This window comes from Bombus terrestris, chromosome 6 (genome assembly GCF_910591885.1).
Source record: "Bombus terrestris chromosome 6, iyBomTerr1.2, whole genome shotgun sequence".
NCBI lineage: Eukaryota > Metazoa > Arthropoda > Insecta > Hymenoptera > Apidae > Bombus > Bombus terrestris.
The window spans coordinates 6,053,572-6,077,729 of NC_063274.1; the positions used below are offsets into that span (position 1 = coordinate 6,053,572).

The window sequence follows — 24,158 nt, forward strand, 5'->3', positions numbered from 1 at the left end:
TAGAGGGTAGCGTAAAGGGGTTGCAGAGGAGGCAGAACGAGATGTTGACGTTTGACGAGACCGCGACGAGATGGCGGAGACGAATTGAACTGGGATTTTGCGGCAGATAGGTCCAACTGTTCGAGATGAATTTGATTGTCATGGAGACAGTTAACGGAAAATTTTGGGCGGTTTCCAGTGAGTCACGCGTTTAATGCGTTTAACTGACACGTTAGAAAATCTTGTTAGGATTGTTATCGAGCATTCTTCGTGATTTCAACATCCTCTAATTTAACAATTTGATTAATTGGCCTGGACTCTTAAAGCGAGATGGTTGATAAGTTAATGACTGGGGGCGAGGGGCTGCACGGGGTTTTTAATTCGAGCTTCGCGTTTCATGAACACGCTGACTGATTTGTTTTCGGTGTGTTTTTCTTCTGTGCGAGATTAGAAGGTTGCTAGCGAGTTTACGTATGAAGGAACGATGACAATTATAGATTAGAAGAGATTTGATAAAAGAGATTAATATGATAAACATACGCATGCAAATAGTAAATCTATTATTAACAGTAGAACTACCGATATGTGATACGTGTACATCTAAATATCTTATTTGCATAAACGACTATGATAAAAATGTTATGACAACAATAAATAGCCAAATAATTAAAAATGAAGTAATCGCGTTGCTGCCTCAATAAACGTTAATCAACGTTAATCAAAAGGATCTACCTCTATTTTGCAAAATGTACAACATTTTATACATAATTCTTCCACACCAAGAAGCCTCTACATATATAACGTAATTCTTTGCTTTAAAATTAGAACATTTCACCAACGTTCATTTCATCTTAGTTCCTTTAATTTCGCCAATGAGCAATGCTTAAATATTCGAATAACAGTGGAAAACCACTCGTTCGTTCCAGCCAGTGCGCATTTCAAACCGCATTACACTTATAACGCTACATTTATCTTAATGCTTCCGTTTCAGCGAGCTCTATTATTTCAAGCTCGTGCTGTCCCGTTCGAGATTACACTTTATCCAGCTACAAAGTCCTTAAATATTCAGTGATATTGCAGAAAAAGTTTACAAAAAGCCAAAGCAGAGCGAGAAATTGAAAACGAAATTATACCGCCGTTTCATAAATAATAACGTCGACGCAGCTCGTACAAACGTTCCGCGTAACATTTCACACAAGCGTTCGTTAGCAGATTTGACTTGACATTTTCCAACGTTCGACAAAGCTAATTTTTGAGACCCAAGGGACATTTAAACCTGTTTAAACAAATATCCCTCCTTTTAGCCGGTTGATTGAGCTCATTTCTCATTCAACAATGCAACAAAATTCCGCGGGATGTAATTATACTAATTTGACGATACCTGAGCCACCCTCCGCCACGTTTATTTACCGATATAAAATTAATTGCCAATTCGAAGCATTGCCCGATTCGACCACTTAATTATTGTAATGGTTGAATATTTTATCCTACGCATAAATTTCTACCCGGCAAACTACGACAATTACGCGTAGTCGCTTGAATATTTATGCAACTAGGCTGTTCTATCGCGTCTATTCGTGGTAACCGAAAATGTCGAACGCGGTTCCCCAGAAATTTATGAGCGAAGTAACTGCAAACAGATTTTTAGAATTGTAACGTGTATTCGTAAAATACGTGGCGTTTTAGGCAAAGATACATGTAACATGTATAAACGAGAAATAATTTCAGTACTTGTAGCTATTTATATTTTCACTGTGACTCGTGATTTCGTGCAGATTGTCGACGATTCATGAAATATTATTCTGCGTGAAATAGATAAAGTATCATACCACTTTATTATTCGAATATTACGCAGCTTAGTAGATCGCGTTTCATAATTTATGGTTATCCCCTTTTCGGTAACTGTAAATCATTTTATTTTATTCCATTGATTCCTCGTAATTAATTACGCGATATATTGTTAATGAAATGTTATGAATCGCAAATTGCGAGATACCGGTATCGATAAAAAATACTCTTGCACGATAGTAACAAGTTCGATAATAAAACAATCGAAATTGTACGAGTAAACGTTAGAAAGTACAAGTTATCTGTCTGCGTATCTTATTTGGCAAAAAATCATAAAATCGTAAAAAATAAAAGGAAATCTATAACCTATAACATATAACTTGCTAGTTTATTCATACGATTAGTCGGTAAATTATTGTGCGAGAGGAACGTGATATTACAGCTGTCGTATTACGAATATTATAATATCCGTGTATGAAAAATTCACGGGAGTTATTTCAAGTAATCCTAGATTATCGACGATTGTAAAAATCATGGAGAACAGTGTTCCCTCTGCAAAACTCATTTCTGTACTCCTGTTTCCATTCGCAAGCTTCCAATAACGTTCAAAAGAGGACTCAGAACTTAATCACACAGCTTTGGACAGGCTTTTTTTTATTTCGATCGCGTTTCGAACTTCCGAGGTCGAACTACGTGCTGAGCTGCCCTCGCTCTCGAATTCTATAACGAATTTCGTAAAATATTCCATCGTTGAAATTTCCAAATATTAAACGGATCATTGCGGAATTAAACGGAAATCCTCTTTTTTCCCTGTAACAGTCGCCGACTCCATGAACTCGTATCCATTTGTTTCGCGAACGAATCGCGCGGTTTACAGAAAAGGGGCGGAAAAAGAAAACGAAGCCGTGGAAGTTAGCACGAAACGCAGTGCGAACGAAAGCACGTTGCAGGGCAACTTTAGAGGTTTCTATCGCGAAACGCGTCGATCGAGAGCTAAAGTTACACGAAATTATGTGCAAACACAACTAAACGCGAGAAACCGTAACACAAAGAGAAAGTAGAATCGCGGTCTCCTTCATATCGTTCCCTTTAGAATATTCTAACAATTTACGCGATATCGCGAACTAGTTTTCGAGCAACGAATCGACGTCTCAGCGACATTTTATTCGTTCGCTGTTCGTTACTCGCTATTCGTGCAATCAACTATTCTACTGTGTATGGTGAATAGGGGAGTTTTGTAACTTCGTTACGTGCTGTTACTGCAGAAGCAGTTGCGTTCGAATGAAATATGATTTTTTCTTTTAGAATTTCTGTGGCCGGCCGTAATAGCCGGCAGGCACGTAGAAAATTATTTAACTAACTACTTTATGAAAAATACGATCGAATTTTATGACGAAGTTGAGAAAACATCGTTAAACGCAATGAAAATTACATTTCGCCGAACAAAATTATTTAGTTATTCTAATTGTTTCTTATTTCTTTGTTTTTAGGATTATTTCAAACATACAGCAGCTCATGGTAGAGGTATTATTGACTTTTACCGAGACACAAGCATAATTGTACAGATGGACGTATTTATTTTCATTGCACCACTTTGATTATAATCATCTATGTAATACACTTATTATATTACGAGCCGATAGTGATAGATTTTCATATTAATTATTGTAATTTCCTACGTAGATTATACTTATTATACGAATCGATTGTTGTATTATTGGAAAGATACGTTACTTCATAATATGTTCGTTATACAACTGCGGATATAACGAACAGATAATAAAGTAAAATGAATGACCTGATTGAAATAATTGTACAGTATGATCGATTGTGATTTTTCGAAATTTTGACAAATTACAAAGCGAAAGAGTCGTTTTTTTTTTTTGCTTGTAAACCAGTGTAGATTTTCTACTTACAAATGAAAATTGAATGATTATATATCATCGTTATCATTTCTCTTCTTGTGAAATTACATATATTTTATCTGTCTATTTGTTCAAAACATAATAAAGAGTCAATACTAATGACGGAGAAAAATAAAAGTAGCTCTGTTCGCTGTAAAAGGCACAATGTCCGTAGTTTGGACGAGACAGCATGCGAAATAGCGTGAGTGGAAGGAAATTTTAAATTATGCAACCTGTCGGTGACAGTTCTTTAGCTGGCGGTTGCAGCGATAAATACAAAGTTCCTTTAGAAACAATACAGAATATTTCAATCGGCTGCAAGCTCTCTTTTATTCAGGTCACTGTGAAAAGAATAATCTCAATCGTTCAAATATCGCGTGTACTTTTTGTTGATAATTCGTAATAAGTATATCTCATGGGAAACGGAAGAGAGAAGAGGAAACAGTACAATATCGTACGAATTTGATATAAAAACGAAATAAAAATGATATTAATACGAATAAACAGAACATATAAGATAATACTGTCTTAGATAAATTATTGCTCATGTCGTTATATTTGAATGAAGTATAAACTACATCGTGTGATTCACGAAATATCGCTCTTTTTAACTTTCATATTCTTATAAAATTATTTAAGGAACTCTGTCTGTACAATAAATCTTATAACAACATGTTTCTTCAATTGATGAGTTTGTGAAAATATAGGCACTTATACCCTGACATGCCAATATTTTTATATTTCTTTGTAGATCTGAACAAGATATAAAATATACATATAGCGCAATTTATGGAGCACCATTTCTCGTATTTTTCTCTTAAAATTACTAAACACGCTCGGTTCATATAACAGATATTCATCGTACAATAGCACATATTGTTCCAACTAACCTTTTAAGTTCCAATTGTAAGCGTATTTTAATTTAAATTTATAAAACAGCGCATCTCCAATATTGTCTCTTTGTTTGTTTTTTTTTTTTTTAAGAAAGAAACATTATTTCCTAATCATTTTACAAGTACATGCTATTAATCTTTTGAAAAGAAAATTTCTTACGTGATACTATCATACCTTCTGTTCGATGTATCGTTACTGTTATGTATGTAGTTACGTAATTACTTAATATAGTAGGTAAAGTTTCTCTTATATTATAGAAGTCTCCTAATATATTAAGCAAAGAAACTATAGTTTCGTAAAACATCGAGTCATATTACAACACCAGCCACATCACATCCATGACAGCCTGTATGGAAAATCGACTATAACAATTAATATCGCGAGACGAAAACTGTCTCGCTGCACGTAAAGTGGCTGCTTAATGGAACCGTCGTAATTAATGAAATTATCACGCAGTCGGCTGTCTGAAGAGCTTAATCCTTCAGGAAGAGTAAATTTCTGCGTCGAATTCATTGAATTCGCAACGAATCTACTAAACGAAACCGTGGCTCGAACATAGGCAAGGGAAAATTAAAAAAAAAAATTACGCTCCCACGAATTCTCGGTTATACGAATTCTTTTTCTTCTCTCTCCCTCTCTCTCTTTCATCCGTCCGCTCTGTTTTTGGCAATGGAATAATTGCGTAGGCGTTTCATAACCGTAGAACATGGCCCTATTTTTTATTCCGTTAAAATGAAATAAAATAAAATAAAACGAAAGCTTTTGTTCGTATCTGGATCGATGGGAAACAGAACTCGGTGAACAAATACGTTTGATATCGTTTCAAAACGATTTCTTGATAAAATAAAAAGGAAATAATATACTCCGCTGTGTAAGTCTGTAATTTTTATAAAAGAAAAATAAAAGAAAGAGATAATGGTGGAATCACGAAGTTAGAGGATAGTACATACAACGGAGCGGCATTAACGCAAAGGTTTTTGCTGAGCACGCGAAATCCATATGGATGTAAAGTTTCTTTGATCGATTGCTAATATTGCCCCCGTGGCTATCCATTACTCCAGCTTCGAATATTGCGAATAATACGCGGATATCGTACTTCGCGATCAGCTCGATGACTTCCGCCATCCCAGAGGTGCACACGATCCGTCGATATCTATCGTGCCTGTTCCGATCCGAGAATTATATCGGACAAGATGCTTCGTGATAATTGAACTGAATACACGTATCGTAACCTTTGTTTCCTCGAAATAATTAATTGTTTATTAACATCAGTTAATTTGGAACGTTGATGATAAATGAATAGTATTAAATTTTCTTAAGCTTTAGAGAAATTTTTACTTAGAGTAATTCACACATACACACACATATACACTTGTTATAAGTTTAAAAGAAACAACATTGCAAAGAAATTATGTATTCGACCAAAAGAAAGTGGATTGACGAAAGAAATATGTATTGGTAGAATCTTGTTCGTTGAATAAAAATCATCTTACAATAAGCGTAGAAAGTTTAATAATTTTCTTAGCATAAGCGAATGCAATGTTTACAAAGTGTCTGATTTTATTTAAGGAACAAATATCCGCAAGAAGGTAACAAGAAATTAAATTATCTAGCAACTTGTTTCTTTGAAGCCACAGAACAACGAAAAGAATCCCAAATTCACTTGAAACTTGGAAAGGATACTTCATGTGAAGTAAAGTAAGAAGTTTAAATTGATACAGTGGTATCAAGTTGCTTGACTAATCTTCATCGCGTTTCAGTAAAAAATTAAAACATATTCTAAATATGTAGCTTTACCGATGCGCTAGAAGTTTTACTAACAATAAATTCTCTCTTCTGCCGAGGAGTATGAAACGTTATACAAAGTACGTAATTCGACGATGGAAGAGGGGAACTTAAGGGGATTTAAGTAAAATAACTGAAATGAGCTTGGCAAAGAGATTGAAAAAATTTGGCCACATTTTCCCTTTGTTCACGGTTGAATAACGGACAATTGAAATACTATTTCATCGTGTCGACGTTAATTCCGGCTAAGAAAAATATCACTTTGTTCGTGTTTAATTTACACCATAACTATGCCTGGAGCTAAGATTTCCTAGCTCTAATTTAATTGTCGGTAACAACGTTTTAAGATCCGCTCCAAGTTATTCTTGTTAAGTAACATATTTGACTATTCAAGCGTCGTTTAAATATTCATCTAACGCGATGCAAATTAGCGCAAAAAAGGAAGGTTGCTCGACCTTCTGTTTTAATCTCTTCTCCTTTAAGCTGCTCGAAGTTTTCTACTATCTGAGTCATATTTAACATCTTTGATTAATTTTGAATAGATGTTGAGTCGCTGGTTGTATTATTTAGCAACTTTCAAAAGTACTGCACAAGATATTTTATTTATCTGCTGGCAAGGTGTTTCATTTATTCATGATCTTTAAGAAATATCCTTTTCCTCATACTGCTAAAAATATTTCAAATTTCCTCGAACTTCGTAAAGTTGTAAGTTCCAGGTGAAAGGAGGGATAATAATGAAAAGGAGATTAACCAAATCGTTGAGATTCTTATTCATAATCACGATGTTAAAAAATTCACTAACGTAAACTTTCAGAGAGCAGATTTCCGAAGAAAAGAAGTTGCAAGAAGAAAATAATAAGTCTGTGTGTATAGTGGGTTAAAGAACAAAACAAATCGAAACAGTAAACCGGAATAGTCACCAGGGAAAAATCGTGAAGGTGAAGTAACGTAGTTAAACGGCAGTGCCGTAGTTAAGTTGGTGAGTTCATTCATGGCCAATTGATTTTGGCTACGAGAGGCCCTCGGAAGAAGCACCGTCTCGTAACCCTAAATGGTAAATCGAATTGACATTAATTCCACGGCAGCGAATCGCACGTTGCTATTCGCGTTGCTCACGACCACCGGACGCGTTTCACCCGATGCTCGACAACGATAATACACAACAATATGAAGCCGTACGGAAAGGCCGGCATCGTATCGCCGTGTACTACACGTCGAAAGGGTTGTAACCGGATATAGGCTAATCTCGCCTCACGTAGGTTTCCTCCTGTAGCGAGCCATGCCCTGGGCATTTCGACGACCGCCATCCGGCTTGCGACGAAGAAGAAATTAAGCGGACAGAATAATGATGTAAGCCAACCAATGTAAGCTTTCACGCGCTGGGGAACCGGAGAAACGCGTAGTAGAAGGGTTAATACCGACCTCGGGATGCCGTAGGGTCGCCGCCAAGACTTTTGATGCCGACTGAAGGGAGCTGAACAGAGTTTAGCCTAGAAAACGAGCGGAACGAATCAGTTGTGATCGAATGTCAGAGGAAAAGAAGCTGAAAAGCGAAAAGCAGCGGGGAGAAAGGGGTGAAGCGTTTTTGCTTTCTGGCAGAACCGTGATGTAACCTTATTGATAGTTGGAGAGCGAGAGAGAGAGAGAGAGAGAGAGAGAGAGCGAGGGATGCAATTTTATATGATTGGATTTGGTTTAGGTTGGTCTGTTGTAAGATTAGATCAGTGGTTTCATTAACTGATTCTGATAAACGGACTACGGATATTCATGCATTTATACCAGGTACAAATATGCAAAACTGGATAAGGTTGTGCATAAATGCAAAAATATGTAAAATACCAACATCCGGACGACTTTACACATTTTAACTAGAAATTAAATCTCAAAGTTTCGCCACCAAATAAATCGATGCTTACGTTATTAGGTTCCACAATAAATGTGGGAATTTAAATAATGTTTAGTATTTTATCAAAAATTATATCTCTATATTTTGTTATCAGACGATTTGAAGTCGCAGCTACTAAATTTTACTGCAAATACATATGTTCAACGATTCAAATGATTTTCTGAATTTGAATTAAGGTTAAATCTCTTCTCTCGTATGAACCGATAAATATCCGTATCGGTTGCAACGAAATTTGAACGGGGACGTGAACGTCAGTCGTGAAAAATATAGTCCGATATAAAGTCAACAACAAAGGAACTCATCGATCTGCGACTTGGACGTGACGTGAGAAAAGTCGTTTATCAAAATTCGAGTGTCGCTTTCCCTATGGTGCTCGTTCGACGGTTGCACAAGCTTGGAACGCGTCGTAATTAATAACCATGTGCAACACCGTCCGGTGATACAGCGTGTTTAATTTAAATATATGCGTTTATCTAAAAGTTCATTGTAGAAGTTAATTAATCGTTATAACAAACATATTTGATTTTGGTTTGTTTCTACGAAAATCGAAGAAGATGTATGGTGAATACGTATATAATAAGTCACGAAAGTACTCAAACACTTGTAGACATTTTTTGTGAATGTTATAGGAAACATTTTGAGATTATATTAGCAGTATGACAGAAAAATTTGGAAAATATCACGGTAACATCAATGTGATTTTTCTTTGCTGAAGAATGTCATTCTTCTTATGTCCTTCGAGCTTTTCCTTTTAAAATACTTCTCATGTTTTGTACCTTTTTTCCTTCTCACGTTGCAACACATTTTTTTACTTCGTACCTATTTCTCTAACAGTCTCTACTTTTTCCATCTTGGTTTCTATTTCTATTCTTTCCGAACTTTATCCTCTTTCCGTGCAACCCTTCCTTTTTCTTTTATTTCCACGTCTCCTTTCTCTTTATTTCAACTGCTTTCCTATACTTCCACTTCTCACAGCTACTTCCCCTTATGTTCATTTTTTCTTCCATCCCATCTTTCTCTGTTTCTTCTGTTTTCCCCTCTCTTCACCCCTTCTCTCTCACTCTCATGTTTCCCTTCCATTTTCGCGCAAAGCTCGTTCTTCGTCCGCTGAAACACTGTCACCATGGTTGAACCGCGTGTACGTGTAAGCCGCGACCTCAAAAGAGGCCAGGAACTTGTCGACTCGCGGCCACACGTCGTCGACTATCGATCCTTCGATGCCACTTTGTGGTGAGCTTGTCTCGGGACCGGCAAAGCAAACCACCGAAACTACGGGTTCCCCTGGATCACCGATACTATCGACTGTTCGGATATTTGCCCCTGGTAAATATTGCCCTCGTAAAATACACTTGACAAAAGCGCAGTTTGCACTCTCGCGTGTTTTTTCACAGTTAAAATTGAAGTAACAAATTTTATGTACGTACTTGAAAAAATGATGGATTATGTAATCTATAATCAACGTATCGCTTTATCTACGTCCCGTCGACTTAATTGACCATTTAGTCTCTAACGGATCTCGCTTAACCTCCGCAATCTCCTAGAATCGGCGCGGCTGATTAACCGAGAAGGTCGTTGATTTATACCGCGAAATCCGGAAATCCGTGAGAGGACAGCAATTTACGAGCCATCGATATATCCAACCAACTTGTGAAAGAAGGAAACAAAGAAAACGAAAAGACTCAGAGATTTAAAGAATCAAATATTCAAATATTCAAATATTCAAATTTTCAAATATTCAAATTTTCAAATTTGAATTTTCAAATTTTTAAAAATTCAAACTTTCAAATTATCAAATTTGAATTTTCAAATTTTCAAATTTGAATTTTCAAATTTTTAAAAATTCAAACTTTCAAATTATCAAATTTGAATTTTCAAATTTGAATTTTCAAATTTGGATTTTCAAATTTGAATTTTCAAATTTTCAAATTTGAATTTTCAAATTTTTAAATTTGAATTTTCAAATTTTTAAATTTGAATTTTCAAAATTTTAAATTTGAATTTTCAAATTTTTGAATTTGAATTTTCAAATATTTGAATTTGATTTTTCAAATTTTTGAATTTGAATTTTCAAATATTTGAATTTGAATTTTTAAATTTGAAATTTCAAATTTTTAAATTTGAATTTTCAAATTTTTGAATTTGAATTTTCAAATTTGAATTTTCAAATATTCAAATTTGAATTTTCAAATTTTTGAATTTGAACTTTCAAATTTGAATTTTCAAATTTGAATTTTCGAATTTTCGAATTTGAATTTTCAAATTTGAATTTTCATATTTTTGAATTTGAATTTTCAAATTTTTGAATTTGAATTTTCAAATATTTGAATTTGAATTTTTAAATTTGAAATTTCAAATTTTTAAATTTGAATTTTCAAATTTTTGAATTTGAATTATCAAATTTGAATTTTCAAATTTTTGAATTTGAATTTTCAAATTTTTGAATCTGAATTTTCAAATTTTCGAATTTGAATTTTCAAATCTTCAAATTTGAATTTTCAAATTTGAATTTTCAAATTTTCAAATTTGGATTTTAAAATTTGAATTTTCAAATTTTCAAATTTGAATTTTCAAATTTGAATTTTCGAATTTGAATTTTCAAATTTGAATTTTCAAATTTTCGAATTTGAATTTTCAAATTTTCGAATTTGAATTTTCAAATTTTCAAATTTGAATTTTCAAATTTTCAAATTTGAATTTTCAAATTTGAATTTTCGAATTTGTGAATTTGAATTTTCAAATTTGAATTTGAATTTTCAAATTTGAATTTTCAAATTTTTGAATTTGAATTTTCAAATTTGAATTTTCAAATTTTCAAATTTGAATTTTCATATTTTTGAATTTGAATTTTCAAATTTGAATTCTCGAATTTTTGAATTTGAATTTTCAAATTTGAATTTTCAAATTTTTGAATTTGAATTTTCAAATTTGAATTTTCAAATTTTCAAATTTGAATTTTCATATTTTTGAATTTGAATTTTCAAATTTTTGAATTTGAATTTTCAAATTTGAGTTTTCAAATTTTTGAATTTGAATTTTCAAATTTGAATTTTCAAATTTGAATTTTCAAATTTTCAAATTTGAATTTTCAAATTTTCAAATTTGAATTTTCAAATTTGAATTTTCAAATTTTTGAATTTGAATTTTCAAATTTGAATTTTCAAAATTTTAAATTTGAATTTTCAAATTTTTGAATTTGAGTTTTCAAATATTTGAATTTGAATTTTTAAATTTGAATTTTCAAATTTTTGAATTTGAATTTTCAAATTTTTGAATTTGAATTTTCAAATTTGAGTTTTCAAATTTTTGAATTTGAATTTTCAAATTTTTGAATTTGAATTTTCAAATTTGAATTTTCAAATATTCAAATTTGAATTTTCAAATTTTCGAATTTGAGTTTTCAAATTTGAATTTTCATATTTGAATTTTCAATTTTATATTTTCAAATTTGAATTTTCAATTTTAAATTTTCAGATTTGAATTTTCAAATTTGTATTTTCAAATTTGAATTTTCAAATTTAAATTTTCAAATTTTCATATTTTCAACTTTGGATTTTCAAATTTGAATTTTCAAATTTTCAAATTTTCGAATATTCAAATTTTCAAATGTTCAAATATTCACATATTCAAATATCCTATGATTCAAATATTCAAATATTCAAAGATTGAAATATTCGAAGATTCAGAGATCCAAATATTCAAGGATTCAAAGATTCGAAAGGAAGGTAGGGCGGAAGATAAAGGGGAAGGGAAATATCGGTGAATCGTGATTATTTGACGTGAATCTTGTGCAAATGATACTGAGTTTACACGAGATGATCTAAGGATATCGTCAAGCGGTCGAATCCTGTATCGACGCGTTGATAGAAATGCAAATTCGTGTCGCGACGCGGCCGTCGTGCAATCGAGGCAACGGCAGGAAATGGATATGCGGGGCGAGGAGATCGAAGCGGGGCTACATGGATATACAGGGTTTCACGGAGCCAATTACACGTGTGATGATCAACACGCCGCTATAAAGCTATGATTAGGGGGATATGGCGAGAGAACGCGAACCGCCGCTACACGCCTATCGACAGTTGACCCAGCATGAATATCGGCGTCCAATAATAGCCTGGCCTTTGCCAGCAGTTTAAGTGATAAAGAAAAAGATCCCTCTGCATGTATCCCACCAGTTCGATGCACTCGATTCATCGTGTTCGCTAAACGTCGTTAAATGTCGAAATGGTGATTATACGTATAAGATTATTTAGTTGATTATTAAATGTGGGTTAATTTATGTAGAGTTGTTTAAATACGCGTTATGTTGCAGTGCGAGGAACTTTGTTATTAAATGATTAGACAAAGAAATGGATTATAATCAAGTTTCAGAGGAATAGAATTGTTTCAACCGTTCGCGGAGAGACGCGATCGCTAGATAACGCGTCAACGAGAGTCGTAAATTCTCGTTACGATTAAACAATCGACGCCACGAACTGATTGATCCCCTATTTCTATTACGAGAATAGAGGTGGTTAGGTTTGAGTGTATATGAACAACTATACTGGGTTGGTTGATAAAAGTTTAATAAAAATAACGAAACAACAAGTTCAGTCAAAGATCAACAATTAAAAACGAAAAAGATAACAGTCAAGGTTTGTTTAGCGGTTTGCTTATAATGAGATCTATCGCACTTCGCAGCTTGAGACAGACGTTATGTGTTAGATTCGATTCAATGTGTAATGTTCGACGTGTCACAAGGAACTAACTGGCTTTAGATGATTTCTTTGTCTCATGTTTAAGACGACCCCCACTCTACTTAGGTCACGCCACCGTTCGCGCCTATGATCACGTATGTCTGTTCTTGCGTGAAAAACGTAACGGACAAAATTCGACGTTTCCAGAACTCGCTGCTTGGCGACAGCTATGCGCTCGTCGATACATTGTATATGATCCGGCGGTCAGATAAAACAATCTGCCTGCGACATTGTAGGGCCGCGAGCGACGGTTAGAAAATACAGCCTGTGGTAAGTCTCGTGGCGTAACAAGAATAAATACAACCAAGAAAATGGGGCTATTACAGATATTTCTTTTATCTATCAAATATAAGTAGATTAATACAATTTTTATATCAATTTTTATATTAATATTCGTGGAATATTTTATATTTTGCACATCTTACTTTAGATTGAAAGATTATATCTAACACTGTTGCAACAACGTAATTGTTTGTGCATACTAGAGCTTCGATAATAGAAAAAGAAGTCAGAAATCATCTTTATATCTTCATGTTGTGAAGAACTTATCTGCTACTTTAAACAAGTAAAAGAATCTCTGAATAACTAATTTCAAATTCAAAGATTCAAAGATTAAAGATTGCTAGAATTAAGAAGCCCAGAAATTCAAAGATTCAATCGTACAACAAACAAATATCATCAGCAATCAAATGGACAATCGAAAAATCGCTTCCTAATCGTGTCACTAGGTCGTTTTCCAAGCACACGCGTTGTACAAATATCAACAGGCACTCGAATTTCCTACTCTCGCGCTTCATTTTCTGAAAGTGCGGCACTTCTTCGTTTTAGGTTTATAGAAAACCAATTTCATTCGTGAACACTCTACGTGTACGGCCGTGGTTATTTAGCAAGTTCGAGCAGAAACGCGTCGTATGCTACACTCGCGACAAGATGCCGTCAATAACGATGCACTCTCACGCTTTTCCGTTCTTTCACGATAAGTAGATATTGTAAGTTCAAAGGAATATAGAAACGGTGAATATTTACCCACACCACCGCACTGTTCGGGAAGCATGCGTGTGCGAGCGTTATTCGTGTAAAACAATTTCATCGCGAGTTCTAGTTAGTTTCCGACCGTATGAAATATATATGCAGATACGCGGATTCTATAATTGCGTCGCCACGTCTCCGTGAAATTAGCAAACTCGTGACCATTTTTGTTTTGAGATTCGATGTTGGTAGCTTTATATAAAATATTTTATATGTATAATATTTGCTCACGAAAGTACTTAAACATTTACCACAGAAAATTTTACGTGTCCACATGGTATATGTTATATTTAAAAATGTTATTACACGACACGGCAATGGTTGTTTGTTCTATTCGATTAGTCGAATATCGAAAATATTTTTTTCACTGAAAGCGATGAATGTTATTGAACGAACGTGGCGAACCATCTCAAACACCAATCTGTGGGATATTCAGCTGAAACGTGCTATTTTTAAAAGAAGATAGCAAAGCCTGTCAAACAGTCGTCTTGGTCTTTCGCGCATACGTTACGAAATATTCCATCCAGAAGTGAAACAAAATATTTGAGACTTACGAGCAGTCGCGCAGATTTATGATACGTAAAAATGAAGAGTTATCGGAATATTTTGCATTGCACGACGTGTCATAAATCTGGGACGAAGACGACATATCCGACAAGAATCGATCAGCATCGCTCAATCAACATGTACATAGTACTTTGTCTAGCGTGAAATTGTTTTTCCACGTATTCGTAGATCATAGAATAGAGGAAAAATATATTTATTCTGCATACGCCAACAATAGTAATATCACAAACCAGTTCTCAGTTATCATACATTTCGGTATCTCATTTGCGGTTTTATATTCCCAATTCACTCAACTTTGTTTCCACGTTTTCGTCATTTTACCTTCGTTAAAATACTATGTTCAGATTTATCAGACGTGATATAATTTTATTATTGAAATTATCAAGCGCATTCGTAGCAAGTGAGAAATATTCTTGTGGACTGGCAAATTCAGAATAAACGACGAGTCTCATTTCGGCTGGCAACATCCATCAAGAAATTCAAGCGATAGCTTACCAGGTCATCCCAAACGTATCCTATCTGCTCTCAAAACCATAGCTCACCGAGGTTTCTCCATTTCTCAATTTCTTACCGAAACATAGTGTAATTCTAGGACGAGCCATGAGTGCCACGATTCTATCCCGAAAGAAAAACATAAACGCACAAAAAAGAAAAAAAAGAAGAAATAAAGAAAGGACGAAAGTACCTACTTGTTTAACAGCAGCATCCGGTTCACGATGAAAAGTATTTGTACGCGTTCGACGCTGGCATACGCTTAAAAGTGGCTGGCTCGCTGCCAGACAGAACAATTCGCGCGTAAGTATACGTCGTTTAGACGGTTAATTTAACATTAGCAATTTAGATGGTCTGGCGAATTAGCGTCGACCTGACGCGGTCTAGCATCGTTTCCTAGCACAAATCTAGGCCTGTTCCTCCTTCCTTTCCTCAAGAATATGTTGCTCTACGATGTTTCCCGTTGCGATGTATCGCGATCCGCTCACGGGATTTCTGAATAAATTGACCAACATCGCCGTTGGCGGTTGTTTATTTTCGAAATTAAATTGAATTGGCCCCATAACTTGCCGGTCTATTAGCCCTGGGGACCGGACTAGTTTGCTCGTAAATCTCCAGAGTATCGGCCTGGGTGGTGGCACTCTCATGCATGCACACGAGAGTATCGGGAGGTGAGACAGCGGCAGCCAGGATAGCGTAAAGAGTGAGATAGAAATAGAAGAGAAGGGAGAAAGAGGGCGAGGGTGTATGGTTGCGCGAGGAAGATGAAAGAGAACCGGGATGAGGTGGGACGAAGGCTGGCAGCCGAGGGTGTGGGGATTCGATTCGCTTCCGACAATGCGTCCGGAAGCTCCCAGGAAATACATGGGCGTGGTGCCGAGATAAATGTACTCTTGCATTTGCATAGTTACCTCTCGTCCTCGGCCTCCATATCCTCCCCCGGTGTTCGCTCCTTTTCAGATTCTATATCCGCGCCGCGTTCACCCTCTCCTCAACGGGGTGGCCGAGCCGCTCACCTTCCCGTAACCGGTGCGTCGCTCCTTGTTTCAGGGAATCTTCGCAAACATCTGCAACGAAGTCTTGCGAGTCAGCTGCTCGGCAAATCCTCGCGATCTTCTCGCTCGAGAATGTTTTAAGGATTTTGGAGCACTTCCAGATGGTCGGATTTACAGAGCGTGTTATTTTGGCCAGATATCTGCATGTTGTGATGTTGGATGATTGACACGAAACGACTTGATTCCCAGGTGTGGAAATAAGATTCTTCGCGTGTTTTAAATTGTTATTGAAAATAATGCTGAAGTTTTCTGTAAACAACGAAGCAAAATAGTGAATCGAATAAATCTTGGACTCGTTTGAATTAATATTCTTGTTACAGGAATTCATTCTATTCGGACGATAACAAAATGTTTCGACTAAATTTAATTTACTGTCCAACCTTGTTAAAGCGTAATTAATAAAAATGATAGACGAGAATTTATGCAAATATTAGATATTCATAGCTCTTAATGTAGGTTGAGAATGTGCAATGTATTACTTCCAACCAATGTTATCCGTTGTTATGCATAAATTAACCATTATATTCATATGTATAACACACAACGTTCCACAATTTACGAAGCTTTATTCAATGAAACTGTTGTTCGTAAATAATAGATACAGTGATTTCCACAACTGTTCTAACGCTCTTTGAGACTGAACAACTTTCTTGAAATTGGACCAAACGTCTTGTTTCTCTTTTTTTTCTTTTTTGCAAAGGTAGGAAGCTTAATTTAATAGATAACACAAAAAATTTTGAAAAAATCCCACTTTTTCCAGTCTAGTACGAATCTAACTGATATGAATCTACAAAATGTGCTGTTTAAATCTTCATTACAGATTAAAAGACTGAAAAAAGCGACCTTTACCTTTTTCTTCGCGATTCCGATCAACTGCAATTTTCCCAAAAATATTTTCCATACGTCATCCAGTAAATGCGTCATCTGCCTTCCTGAATGCAAAATGCACCTTCTTATGACTTAAGTAAATTTAAGTTAAGCTCGGATAAATTCGTGGCGTACATTTGAGTTAGGCAATAAATAAATTATTTGATACTTTATATCACATGATTTTTAGTATTAATCGCGAACAATTTGATTATAATGTTAAATTTCTACCAAACTCCTTTCATTAATGAGGTTATCGATTTTAAGGCCTCAATCAGGGTTCTACAATTTTTATGTGTGGATTACTCGGTGCCAGGTAAAGGGAACTAACCACGAGAAACCGGAAACACTCGTTTAAATGCACACCAGAGGCAAATCTCGTGCCGGAAGACCCGCGAGACTGTTCGCTGGCGACCTGGAATTATTTATTACGAATATGTACAATCGGTCGGTTGAGTTTCTGTTTCGTGAAATCGACGAAGACCAGAATGACCACGATGCTTGTTAGAGATTTCTAGGAAACACGAAATACGCACCCGCATACCCACGTTGGATTCGCGGCCATGTTTTGGCAGCAGGAGTCGAGGTTTTCTTGCTTCAGCAACGACGTTTACCGTGGCGACAAATTCACCCTCCCTCAGACTACATCTTTGTGTTTCTCGGATATCGTGCTATTTAAACATAAGCTTGTGTACCGAATAAACTTGTCTCCTTGGTGTTTGGTCATGTCGTCAGAATGAGTGTTAAATATTGTTAGTGTTGAATCTGTGTAAGTATATGCACAGTTGAATCACTGGGTCTCTTTATTTCGAGAAATTGGATGAAGATAACATTGACTGGCGACTTAAAATAGATGTCTTCTGGTAGAATTTGTAAGTTACGTTAGCGTTAATTCTTTCCCTACGGTCCTCTTACAATTGAAAATTTTTTCAGGATGAAAAGTTTGTATAAACACGGGAATTTAAATAAATAATTAATTGTAGGATGATACATATGAATGAAAATTAAAATGAGTTTGTTTTATAAAGAAAGCAGGTATTTGTATAATTTTAGTGTATAATTGTTTGGTGTTTGACAGGATGTTAAGGTATATTCTTGTGGAACACTTTTGCAGGATCTATTTTAGAAATATAACAAAAACATAAAATGTTACATAGAATATCGCTTTAGACGCAATTTTTCCATTTATGGTCAATTGATTTTTGCACTAAAAGTCTTCCTCTTTTATAACTTCTTATCGCTTAAGACGTGTTTATAAAATCTTTTGATCTGTTTGTCGATATCCATTAAACCTCTTCATAATAAAAATCTATTATTTTATATATTATGCGCGTTTGTTATGTATTAGATGCCATATATTTATTTGTAATAGAAAAAATATAATAAAACGTAAAGATGAAGCGTTCGACGTTTTGTCATCCAATGTAATGATTTTAAGTATCTAACCGTGACCAATTTAATCTTCAAGTAGATGCTAATAACGGCGCAATAACATACAATCGAAATATTTGTGACGAAACATGTGACACAATATTTACTGTTCAAACATAAGTACTTGAAGCGCTTGTTGTCCAAAAAGTGAGTAAGGTAAATGGTGTCACTGGATTATTTCCAGAAAATGAAGCAGCTATTATGTTGCCGTAACCTGACTTTAGAGTTACATTAACGCGTCGTAAAGTGCTTCTATAGTCCGGCTTTTATTATGTAGAACTTTAGAAATATGAACAATAAAATTTTCAACGATGAAAGCTGCAGAGTTCCGGAAAATTAAACGTTAAACACTATGTCGTTCGATAAAACGTTTAAGATGTTGTTCCGAGAAACTGAGTTTCTTAGGGAAATCTTGAAATTTTAGTTACTTGTTAAGAAGGACACATTGTACATGTAGTTAAAATTTAAGTAAGTTGAAATATTGTACCTCAAAGTTCCCCTATATCAAGCCAACATGACATTTTCATTTGCCGTAGCGAAAATTTTTTTTGGAATTTTTCAAAATGGGGGATGAAATAATTTGTTAATTGTAATAATTTCGTATACGGTTCATTGTAAAATTGAAATTAAAAAATTGTAGTTTAGAATTTCATTACGATTGCTTACATTACTACCTACAACAATCTCAAATCATTACTTAACAATACTTTATTTAATATGTGAGTAAATATGTGTAAGTAAGTAAATATATCTTTTTCTATAAAATTTAATGATACAAAAAATATGATGTCACTTCTACTTCAGCTTTCAAATATAAATACGTACAAAATCCATCACTCAAACATGTATACGTACAAGAGAAAGATTCAACCCTTCAACGGTAAAGAGGTATCCTTGAATGTAGGTATCTACTACTGGTTAGATCAGTCAAATGATATAGTATGCTTGCCTACAAGGTGCATGTATCAATCTCGGCAGAGCTGACAGCTTTATGTTTAGATTGAAATCCCAGTAAACCAAGTGTGCCTCAGCTCTCTTACTTTTAAAAAACGAGCAGGAATAAAATAATTCACAGCGATGTTCTGAACGCAAATTCTCTTTCATATAATAACTTGGATTTCTCAAATGGCTAGCCCATTTGACATATAAATGTATTATTTTTGTAACTTCATCTTGATTTTATGAATTTTTGGGAAAGTAATAAATTACTTCTATATTCCTTGTAAAGAAACTTTTTCAAGATATATGGTTTCCGTTATAAATCATAATTTTAACAAAATTTTCTACGTTTAATAAATTGTTGGAAAGATAAAAATTTATCTCTCTTTACAATGCTATAAGGAATTATTAGATACGTTGCTTCGTACCATAAATGTAATAAAGTACGATTAATCCAAATTTATGAAATATTCGATGATCAATTGATGATGAAATAACATCGAAGGGGGATGCGCAAAATTTTATAAAAATAAGACGTGTCCAACGGAATTAGATGATGCAGTTTGTCGTGTTGTTTTCTTTTTAAATAAACGCGAAGACGAATTCGTCGGTTGTTTTAAACTATTCTCCACTTCGTGCTCACCGATCCGGCTTTTCGTTGAAAATACTGGACAAAATGAGATTCCGTGTTTTTGTTGCTTGTGATTGTAGCTGAACGTTGCCTCTGTCGGTGCTTCCGAGACGTCTGTAAACAGAACGTAATTGGGGAATTTCCTTTGGTGATGTTACATGGTTTAGAAGTAATTGTGTTTTATCAACTCATGGACCCATTTCACATTAGTTAGCAAGATACGATTTTCATAAAGGGTTAAGAGACAATTGAGAAATTAAAAATTATGATCTCGTAGAGTCTCGTTTGATGATGTTGCATGGCAAGTAAATAATATCAGTTCATAGGAGTGTTTCATATTAATTAACAAGATGACATTTCGCTAAAACAGTAGCAGATCGATTATGCGACTGACAGGATTGGGACAAGTAATCGACTTGAAACATATAACCAACTTCTGTCTCAAGGAAACGTCGAGTGCCTCAGAAAGATATCCTGTAAGCAACCATAGTCGATCTTCGATGGCTTCTCTAAGTTCATTGAGTTAAATTCAATTGTCCACTCCTCCACAGCCCTCCCCCCGCGCCACTTAATATTCCCATCAATCTCTCCCAATCACGTTGAGTCATATTTTCCACTCTTGCCTTGTCCTACGGTAATCACGAAATTCCGTTATCGGATTCTTCACTTCGTTGGAACCTAGACACCTCGAGAGACGGTCGACTGTTTACGAGCACCATTTTATATCTATAACAAGAAGATTCTTGAGAAGTCTCTGAAACTGTTCCGAAACTTCGTTGTGAATAGAATCACCGCGCTCCTCGAACTCGTGCACTTGTTAGAACTATAAAGCTCGATTAAGGCAGGCGGTCCTTACGCATCTCGGATTTCGCGCTGGTTTCAACCGACTTCGCGCTCACGTCGATCTTCTTCTAGCTGTCTCTTCCTGTTCTCTATCTTCTAACTGCTTCAACAACGTCTTCCTGAGCGACGAGGTCTCTCGTCGACGATCGTTAAACTCGTCTCGATCGTCCGAAAAGTTGGAACTCGCGAATAGTACGACATGCACGGCGTGCACAAGCATTATTCGATCTTAACGGGCGAACTTGCAGCAACTGATAAATGTGTAAGCGACAAGTTCGTCCTGGTGGTTATATAGAAGGATGCGCAGTTAGCGTGACTGTAGGCAATCGGTGTGTTCATGGTTTAGGATGGCTGGATGGAGAACGTTCCTCCCTATCAGGCTGTTTGTTTGTTCAACGATTCGTTTACATCCGATGTAACGTAGCTCCGTTCTTGTTAAGGTTTGCATTACCGCAGGAACAAGCCGCACAGTACGCGCAACGGATTAGTAGGATCATGTTTCTGGCTACGACTGCTAATTCGTACCAACTGAACATGGTAAATATGGTGCGGTATCGATGCTACTTGGGTTTAAGGCCTTGGTAGATATTCTTGTAAATAGGTTTATCTTAATCTTATATCGTACGTTGATATAGTTATTTTTTGAAATATATACATTTAGAATATTACGGGTAAAAACTAGTTTTGATTAATTTAGCGGAAACCGGTTGAAAGGCTAGCGCCGATATATAAAGTAAAATATAATACGAGAAGGTAAAAAAGTTCAATTCCGATGCAATTCCCGGAATATCCAGTGACGATAGTTTCTTTTACCAGCATGGCCATTATTCTGGAGTGCCTGAACATGTGAAATTCGATAGGGCGTACGAATATATAAAATGTAGATAAACTGCTGTAGACTGCGGTATTGAGAGATACGTATACGCAAGTTCAGTTTCTACTACTATTTCCTTTTTTTCTTTTCCTTTGTCCGGCTGCGCTTCGTTAGCGTTCATCCTCCGGTTATAGCTTTTGTCCGTATTCAATGTTAATAATGGTACAAAAATATTGTATCCGGAAAATGTATCGCGCAGTAGATGAAGCATTTGGGAACTATTCCAAAGCACGCGAAATATATAAAGTGTAGCTTACACGTATCGGAGGACATGCAACAGAACTTGCTGATTGACTGGAATGCCAATGAAGGACCAACGCTTTGAAGATGAAGTATGAACGTTGAATTCTATTATTAATTATAGGGGAGCTGGTTGACCGCGTGTGCATTGGAACATGAAAGAACAAGTCATTGCACTTGCACGCTCATACCGAACAATGGGTTTACTTCGCATTGCTCGTGGTTTCTGAACTCTTTGAATTCGAAAAGGTCGAAGACTATTATTAACGCAGAATATGAACACTGGGAACAAAAGCTATGCACAGATTGGAGAATGAACACTAACAAAACACCGGACAAAGTAGAAAGAAGAATAATAATAGCGAGGAAACTCAACTTTTGTATACGTGTTCCAGTGACGCACTCTGCAGCTGATTTATTTATATCTTTGGTACGATTCGTACACCCTATCGAATTTCATGAATTCAGATGCTCCAGCGTAGTAATGGCTATGTTGGTATCGTCACTGGATATTTCGGGAATTGCATCGGAATTGAACTTTTTTACCTTCTCGTATTATATTTTACTTTCTCGGAGCATGAAACCCATCGATACGTTTGACTTTGTGTGTCTATCAACAAACAGATTATGTAAATCAAATCAATTTCCATCATGATGCAATTTTTTTACCATTTTCCATGAGAACGGTCCATTTATGACCGATGGTTCGGACGGTTTCAGACTTTTGTTACTCGCCATGAGTGCTGTATGTACGAGTACTCCATGTGTGAGTGAGTATTACATGTATGAGTAAAAATTTGGTCTTCAAAATTATGCTCAACGTCAATTTTGCGATCGACTGTAACAGATCTCTACCGATCTCAAACGAGCTGCAGAATAAATCTATGATAATCAAGGTCGATCATTTTTTTTACACCCTCTCCATATTTGACTCATGCATTGCCGTTACTTTTAATGGGAACTAGCGTAGATCAATGCTTTACAATTTAACGCAAATCGCTAGTTGCTCAAAGACTAGAAGAAAAATAATTAGTGTTTCAATATTTCTAACCTTTGTCGAATTCAATATGCAAGAATTATATCGTAATTTCCAAAATATGTATTCGCGTGTGCCATTAGTTGGAAGGTTGTTGGCGATTTACCACGGTACATGTCAATTATCGGAGCGTTTTGTAATTTCGAAATTGATCGAGTGGTTTGCATACGCTCAATCAACGTTGAAAGTGCGTATAATTATAACAGATCGTCGCGGGTGCGTTATTTTCTGTACATATTGTTATCTATTTAGTCACGTTAAAGGGTTAATGAATATATTATTAAGTGAATTTGCAATTTTAAGCAATTTAGTTAATTATCGTGACCCATCGTGCAGGATAAAGCTCTTTAAATTTTAATCATATCCCTTCTAATAATAAGCAAACGAAACTAATAGGACAACGTTAAGTCTTTATTGCGTTAGTCTTTATCGTATCTTTGACTTATTTAAACAGACGTTACTTTTGAGACACTAAATACCGATTTGTAAATCAAAGATAAAAGCAACGTGATACATATTTTTTTGACACATTTCCGTGTCGTAGAAGTGACGTACGTCAATAAAGCTATCCCAGGGAAACACGATTGGTTTACGTTCTGACGGTGAGAGCGACACATGGATTCCATCTGAATTTCAAGTCGAGATTTCCGATAGTCTACATTTCAGTACGACATGAATTCCCTTTCCTATTTAATTCGCTATTTCCCTATTTTAATATCATTTCGTTGTAATCTCCAATTTTTACATTAATTTTTATAACAAATTTTATTACATCATAATTTCTATCAATTATAATTTAAACGAAATGTATGCTACTCTATTTTTTATTAAAATGTCGTATCTACGTATCTTGATTAAGGAAGGTAAAGTAATTATTCGATCGACTTCGAAAATCGGTGGAAAATTGTGGAAAAATGTATATTTAAGAAAGTTACAATTTCTAATTGATAATACAATCAAGGCAATGTTTATTGTTCCAATAAAAACTTGTATGCATTGAAAATATGAAAAAACTCTTGTTTGGCTTTTATATTACGGTAGAAAAGTAAAATATAAAAGGTGTCTCATTTGAATAATTATAAGCGGCACTGTATATGTATATAAAGATTGATTTGTTTTTAAAATTACTGGACTCTTCTTCAAAGAATTGTTAATTGGAGATCAA

The 24,158-nt window shown here is 35.1% G+C and overlaps 1 protein-coding gene and 1 long non-coding RNA gene across 6 annotated transcripts in view; one reads left to right on the forward strand and one right to left on the reverse strand.

Annotated features, from left to right (window-relative positions):
• The window catches only part of LOC105665832 (lachesin), a 484,949-nt gene that overhangs the window by 253,442 nt on the left and 207,349 nt on the right, over nt 1-24,158 (forward strand). The gene's annotated exons all lie outside the window — the stretch shown is intronic.
• On the reverse strand, nt 3,267-23,549 carry LOC125385273. Its single transcript, XR_007224346.1, has 5 exons — nt 17,536-23,549; nt 17,331-17,414; nt 16,982-17,064; nt 15,989-16,381; nt 3,267-7,840 (listed from the first exon to the last, which is right to left on the reverse strand). It is a non-coding gene; the product is annotated as an uncharacterized LOC125385273 (long non-coding RNA).